Consider the following 7,529-nt stretch of genomic DNA (forward strand, 5'->3'; position numbering starts at 1 on the left):
CACATTTCCAGGCTCCAGGTGCAAGGGTCGGGCTGGTACCGAATATAAGACCAGTGTAAGTACAGGTGATTGTAAGGGGTCAGTAGGAGAGGAAGAATCTTCAAAGAAGAAGGAAACCCCCGAGCAGGTCGAGCATCTCCACTCAGAAACGAATGGAGTCATTGTTTTCCCTTCTTATAATCATGGCGTGAGCGTTGTAATTATTTTATTTTGTGCTTGGTTTGATCGCATCAATAAAGAACTCTTCACCATCTACAGGGTGTCAGGGTCGGATTTATTACAGCAGTCTAAGATGGGTTTAGAGTGCATGTGCATAAATGCAAATAACGCAGGATATGGTTACGGTAGAACAATGATTATGTTACTGGACTAGTAATCCAGAGGCTTCGGGTAATGATCTGGCGACATGAATTCAACTCCTGCCATGGGAGCTGGAGAATTTAAATTCAGCTAGTTAAATAAAATCTGGAATAAAAAGCAAGTATCAGTAATGGTGACCATGAAACTACCAGACTGTCATAAAAACCCATCAGGTTCACTAATGTCCTTTATGAAAAGAAACCTGCCTCGTCACCCGGTCTGGCCTATAAGTGACTTCTGACCCACAACAATGTGGTTGATTCTTAATCGCCCGTTGAAATGGCCTAGAAAGCTACTCAGTTGTACACACCCGCTTAAAAAAGTCATAATAATTTTAAAACCGGATGGATCACCCGGCATCGGAACACTGTGCAGCGGACACGACAAAGTCAAAAAAACAAGCCCAGTCAACACGGCAAAATCTTCCTCACTAACATCTGGGTGGTTGTGATAAAAATTGGGAGAGATTTCCAACAGACTAGTCCAGCAACAACCTGACATAGCCATACTCGCAGAATAATATCTATCAGCCAACGTCCCGGACTATTGCATCACAATCCCTAGGTATGTCCTGTCCAACTGGCCAAATAGATCCACCGGAGGTGGCGGCACAATGGAATACATTCAGGAGGGAGTGGCCCTGGGAGTTCTCAACATTGACTGTGGACCCCAGGAAGTATCAAGGCGTCAGGTCAAAAAAAGGCAAGGAAACCTCCTGCTGATTGCCACCGACCGCTGTCCCTTGGCTGATGAATCAGTACTCCTCCATGTTGAGGACACTTGGAGCAAGTACTGAGGGTAGCAAGGGCACATAATGTACTCTGGGTGGGGGACTTCAATATCAATCACCAAGAGTGGCTCGGTAGCACCATTACTGACCGAGTCTTGAGGACATAGCTGACAGACCGAGCCTGCGGCAAGTGGTGAGAGATTTAATTGAGGTGAATAAAATTATGAGGGGCATAGATAGTTTGGAGAGGGAGGACCTACCTCCCTTAGCAGAGATATAAAAAACAGTGGGCATAGTTTTAAAGTAATTGGTAGAAGGATGAGAGGGGAGTTGAAGAGCAATTTTTCGACCAAGATGGTGGTTGGGGTACGCAACTCACTGCCTGAAAGGGGGTAGAGGCAGAAAACCTTATCCCATTTAAAAAGAACTTGTATATGCACTTGAAGTCTCATAAACTGCAATGCTACGGATCAAATGCTGGAAAGTGGGATTTGGCTGGATCGCTCTTTTTCGGCCGGCACAGTCATGATGGGCCGAATGGCCTCCTCCTGTGCCGTAAATTTCTATGATTATATGATTCTGATGCCCTTGTTCTTCGAGATGATTCCCAGGAAGGTAAGATGCCACCTGTACAGCTCTCTTTCTGTTCTACTCATTCTGGTTTGGAAAGGAGTACATCATTCCCAATGGATCGTTCGGAAGGATATAAACTTGACCTCAGGCCAACTGCACGGTTTCCTGGCGATTCCTGACTCCCGGTGCGACACCGACCCTCCATTTTTGAGCATACTGGTAACCACGAGACATGAGCAGCTGTAGGAACGGGTTGCCATCCGGGAGACCTGGGGCAAAGAGAGACGGATTGGGGAGAGAAGGAATTGTACATATTTCCTCCTGGGTTACGATGGTGCCCAACAGTCAGATATCGAGAGAGAAAATCAACTCCACAAGGATATAATTCAGCGCTATTTCACCGACACCTATTTCAACCTGACGATCAAAGCATTAATGGGGATGGAATGGGCTCATCTATTCTGCTCTTCAGCCGTTTTCGTCATGAAGACAGACTCAGACATGTTTGTGAACACCAATTACCTGACCCAGCTGCTGTCGGCGAAGAATACCCACAATTTCTTCAGTGGAGTTGCGCTTATTAATTGAGGCCCAATAAGGAATACAAATAGCAAATTTTACGTTAGTGAGGAGGAATATCCAAAGTACGAGTTCCCCTGTGCTATCAATAAAGCCGACCAGCACCGCCGGCATCTGAAGCGCATTCTCCCAGTACGTTTGTCTGTCAGTGGATTTCCCTTACTCCATCTCTGCCTTTCTCTGTTTCCCTCTCCATGTTTATCTGTGCTCCTCTGACCACTCATAGACTCCCAGTGCCTCTCTGCTCCTCTCATCATTCACAGACTCCAAATATCTCACTGCTGCTATCATCATTCACAGACTCCAAATATCTCACTGATCGTCTCATCATTCAGACTCCCTGTGTCTCTCTGCTCCTCTCACCACTCACAGACCCCCTGTGATTTTCTGCTCCGCTCACTATTCACAGACTCGCTGAGTTTTTCTGTTACTCTTACCACTCACAGACTCACTGTGCCTCACTGCTCCTCTCACCACTCATAAACTCAAGGTGTATCTCTGCTTCTCTCACCACTTAAAGACTCCCTGACTCGCTCTCCTCCTCTCACCATTGACACACACCCTGTGTCTCTCTCCTTCTCTCGTCACTTAAAGTCTCCTTGTGGCCCTCCACTCGTCTCAACATTCACATACTCCCTGTGTCTCTCTACTCTTCTCAGCACTCAAAGATCACTTGAGTCGCTCTGCTCCTCTATCCTTTCACAGTCTTTCATGTGCGTGTCAGCTCCTCTCACTATTCACAGACACCCTGTGGAATATAATGTGCGGGATTGTGAAGTCATCAACTTCGGGCGGAAAAGTAAAAAACAAAATATTTTTAATGGTGAAATACTATAAAATGCTGCAGTACAGAGGGATCTGGGTGTCCTCGTATATGAAACACAAAAATTCAACGTACAGGTTCACCAGTTAATCCGGAAGGCAAATGGAATGTTGGCCGTTATTTCTAGGGGGATGGAGTATAAAAGCAGGGAAGTCATGCTTCAACTTTACAGGGTGTTGGTGAGACCACACCTGGAGTACTGCGTACAGTTCTGGTGCCCTTAATTAAGGAAGGATATATTTGCATTGGAGGCAGTTCAGAGAAGGTTCACGAGGTTGATTCCAGGTATGGAAGGGTTGTCTTATGAGGAAAGATTGAACAGGTTGGGTCTATACTCGTTGGATTTTAGAAAAGTGAGAGGTCTTATGAAACATATACGATTCTGAAGGGACTCGATTGGGTAGATGCTGAGAGGTAGTTACCCCTGTTAGAGGAATCTAAATCGAGGGGACATGGTCTCAGAATAAGGGGACGCCCGTTTAAGACTGAAATGAGGAAGAATTTCTTCTCCCAGAGGGTCTTCAATCTTTGGAACTCTTTACCTCAAAAAGCTGTGGAGGCTGAGTCATTGAATACATTCAAGGCTGAGTTAGACACATTTTGATATCAAGGGAGTCAAAGGATATGGGGAAAGGGCGGGAAAATGGATTTGAGGTAAATATCAGATCAGCCATGATCTCATTAAATGGTGGAGCAGGTTCGAGGGGCCAAATGGCCTGCCCCTGTTCCTATCTCTTATGGCCTTATGATCTGTGTCTCTCTGCTCGTCTCACCAATCACCGACTCCCCGTGTCTCTCTGATCCTCTCACCACTCACAGTCTCCAAGTGCCTCTCTACTCCTTTCACCATTCACATACTCCTCGAGTCTTTCTGCTCCTCTCACCATTCACATGCTCCCTCTGACTCTCAGCTCCTTTCACCACTCACAGACTCCCTGTGCCCCTCATCACTCACAGATTCAGTGTGTCTCTCTGCTCCTCTCACCATTCAAAGACTCTCTGTGTCTTTCTGCTCCTCTCCCCACTCACAAAATCCTTTTCTCTCTCTGCTCCTCTCACCACTCAAGGACTCACTGTGTCTCTCTGAATACATTTGTTATGTCCTTGCCTTTCCAATTTTCATTCTCAGAGCACATTTCATCCTCTAGCTTTGCTTTTTTCCTCTCAACACCCACGTCCCTTTTTTCCGTTTAATTTTCTCTCAGTTAGTGTCTCTCCATTTCTCTCCTTACCTTAAATAAATGGACCAATTTAGCTGACATAATTATGGGTAGCTCTTGAAACTGAAGTTCCATTCTCACCCTGTAGCACGAACACACAACATGTCAGGGTGATCCCTCCCACAGGACCGGAGGTGCACTTGACCCCCATCCAGCCACCGAGATTCACATCCTCGAACTCGGAAATACACAAGTGAAATGGACGGGGAGAAGAGATTTTCTGTCAGTCAAATGCCTGAAACATCAGCAAACAGTAATAGACAGCTGGTCAACACTGACATCAACCGCTGTAATCAAGACAATGATATGCAGATCTGTGGATTAATTGTTTGATCAAACTAGAGGTCCCGGGGTCCAGGTTGACGGTGGTGGGGGGGGGGGGGGGCATGTTCCCTTTGCTCATTGATATTTATTTGGGACAAGTGTGATCAGGGTGGATTTTGCGCTCGGTCAGGCTGCACGTTGTTTTAGACAAGCATCCGACGAGACACATGGAGCGAGCGGCCGTGTGAGCTTTGTTGTTTGAGTGGTCGAACTCTTTCTATCCCAGTAAAATTAAGTATTGATTGCTGATTCTCCGTTCTTCTTTCCAGTCTCCTTTAGTTGCTAGTAATTTTAATAATTCCGCCTGGAATCAACGTTGCACATGGGTTGAATTGTAGCCCGTTTGCTTGGTGCCAATGTGTGTGTCTGTTTCCTGCAATACACCGAATACATTTACGTTTGAATTGTAAGAAGTGCAGAGCAGTTTAGTTTAGATGTGGCATAAAAACACCTTTCGAATGATGGAGACGTGTCAGCTCGTTACCTTGTAGATTGTTCTTTGATGGTATATTCAACTTGTAAAGGTCATGATTACGGGATGGAGACAATTATGTGAGAGATAACTGGCGTTAGGGCCCAGAGGAATCTCGGACATACATGAAGGAACTGCCATCCATTAGTTAGTTAACTCATGTCCGGTAAAGGAATAAAGAAGGAATTTAGTAACGTCGATGTAAACTCACCTCAGTTACACATCATCTGGAATATGTTTGGCTGACGAGGAATTAGATTTCTGTCTCCCTCTGCAAACATAATAATACTTTCATCTCAACTCCTGCATAGGATCTGCCCGCACTGGTCTGTATGATTAACCCTCTGTGAACGGTCTCCAGCTGTTGTGTTAGACGGGGTTTCACTGCTCCCTTCTGTCAGTTACCGTGTATATGAATAAACCCCGTTTAGTTCTTTAGCCTGTTGTGAACTTTATCTAATGTGGTTTCACATCTCTCTCAAACTGTCCCTTCTGTGAATTGCTCTGTACATGAATAAACTCGTTTGATCCTTTATCCGGTTGTGAACTTTGTACGACGCAACCAAAATTCTCCCTGATCTCAAACGATGAGGGCGGTTCTGGCATCCATCCATACTATCCAGGAATAATAAAAAGGTGATTGGTGTGCCCTGCGCAAAGTGCCCCAGATTACTTCAGTAATCAGGTGGGAAATAGGGGAAACCTTGAACATGTTTGAAAGATAAAACGAATAATGTTATATAGAGCAACTTGTCCTCTGCTTATCTACCCGAGCTGCGCTGAGCTTGTCGATGTGAGTCCAGTGTGTTACTGAGCCGCACACAATTTATGAAGGCCCGAGATACCACCCCCGGCCTGTGCTGATGTTGATCTCACCCAGGGTGGTACTGAGCGTGGCCTAGTTCAGGCAGGGCCCAGGTACATCACCCGGCCTGTGCTGAGTTAGAGGACGCAAGCCTCGGTAGATGGTTGTGGTCCAAGTGCCCCTCTGGTCCTGTGAGAGGAATCACCCTGCCATATTCTCACTGTAATTTCAAGCCTCGGTAGATGGTTGTGGTCCAAGTGCCCCTCTGGTCCTGTGAGGGGAATCACGCTCCCATATTCTCACTGTAATTTCAAGCCTCGGTAGATGGTTGGGGTCCAAGTGCCCCTCTGGTCCTGTGAGAGGAATCACCCTGCTATATTCTCACTGTAATTTCAATCCTCGGTAGATGGTTGTGGTCCAAGTGCCCCTCTGGTCCTGTGAGAGGAATCACGCTCCCATATTCTCACAGTAATTTCAGCCTCTGTTGATGGTTGTGGTCCATGTGCCCCTCTGGTCCTGTGAGAGGAATCACCCTGCAATATTCTCACTGTAATTTCAAGCCTCGGTAGATGTTTGGGGTCCAAGTGCCCCTCTGGTCCTGTGAGGGGAATCACCCTGCCATATTCTCACTGTAATTTCAAGCCTCGGTAGATGGTTGGGGTCCAATTGCCCCTCTGGTTCTGTGGGAGGAATCACCCTGCCATATTCTCACTGTAATTTCAACCTGTTTCAAATCTCATCGACCCTGAGCTCTTTTGCTGTTTCAATGTTAGTTACCCGTGAGCTTGATGGATCACTGGACACGCTTTGGTAAAACAGACAGGCTTTATTTCAACAGAACAACCCATTATCAGACAGAACCTCTACCAGCGGAGGTAGACTTCAAAAGAGGAAGGGTTGAATTCCAAGCAATAACTGCGGCGATATTATCCCCAAAACTAACATGCGATGACCATCCCATAATCAGGAATCTTACAGATTCTGTGGCCTTGCTATAGGGTGAGCAAGCAACCTCCGTTTCAAGAGCAACCCCTTAATTATTTCAGCGAAAGGGGCACATTTATTTAATATCTGTACAGGTAAGGAGAGAAGAAATGAAAACGAAAACAAGCAAAGTGGATGTTGAGATGGGAAAGGAGAGCTGACTGTGAATGATGTGAGGAGCAGAGAGACACAGGGAGTCTGTGAATGGTGAGAGGTGCAGAGAGACATAGGGAGTCGGTGAATGGTGAAAGCAGCAGAGAGACACAGGGAGTCTGCGAATGGGGAGTGTTGTAGAGAGACACGGGGAATCTGTCGGTGTGAGAGGAGAAGAGAAACATTCAGTCTCAGTGGGTTGACAGGAGCAGAGAGAGTGTGAAGCTGTGGCTGGAGAGAGAAGCAGAGAGACATAGGGGGTCTATGAAGGGTGAGAAAAACAGAGAGACACAGTGTGTCTGTGAGTGGTGAGAGGAACAGATAGGCACGGGAGGTCTGTGAATGGTGAGTGTTGCAAAGAGACACAGGGAGTCTGTGAATAATGAGAGGAGCAGAGAGGCACATGGGGTCTGTGAATAATGAGAGTAACAGAGAGAGACACAGGGAGTGTGCGAATGGCGAAAGGAACAGAGACAAAGGGATTATGTGAATGGTGAAAGGAGCAG

At 46.3% G+C, this 7,529-nt stretch overlaps 1 pseudogene; it reads left to right on the top strand.

Moving 5' to 3' along the window:
* Positions 1 to 1,690: 1,690 nt before the first annotated feature.
* Positions 1,691 to 4,947, top strand: LOC137312912 (beta-1,3-galactosyltransferase 5-like; annotated as a pseudogene).
* Positions 4,948 to 7,529: the final 2,582 nt, after the last annotated feature.

Source organism: Heptranchias perlo, unplaced genomic scaffold, assembly GCF_035084215.1.
Source record: "Heptranchias perlo isolate sHepPer1 unplaced genomic scaffold, sHepPer1.hap1 HAP1_SCAFFOLD_44, whole genome shotgun sequence".
NCBI classification, from domain to species: domain Eukaryota; kingdom Metazoa; phylum Chordata; class Chondrichthyes; order Hexanchiformes; family Hexanchidae; genus Heptranchias; species Heptranchias perlo.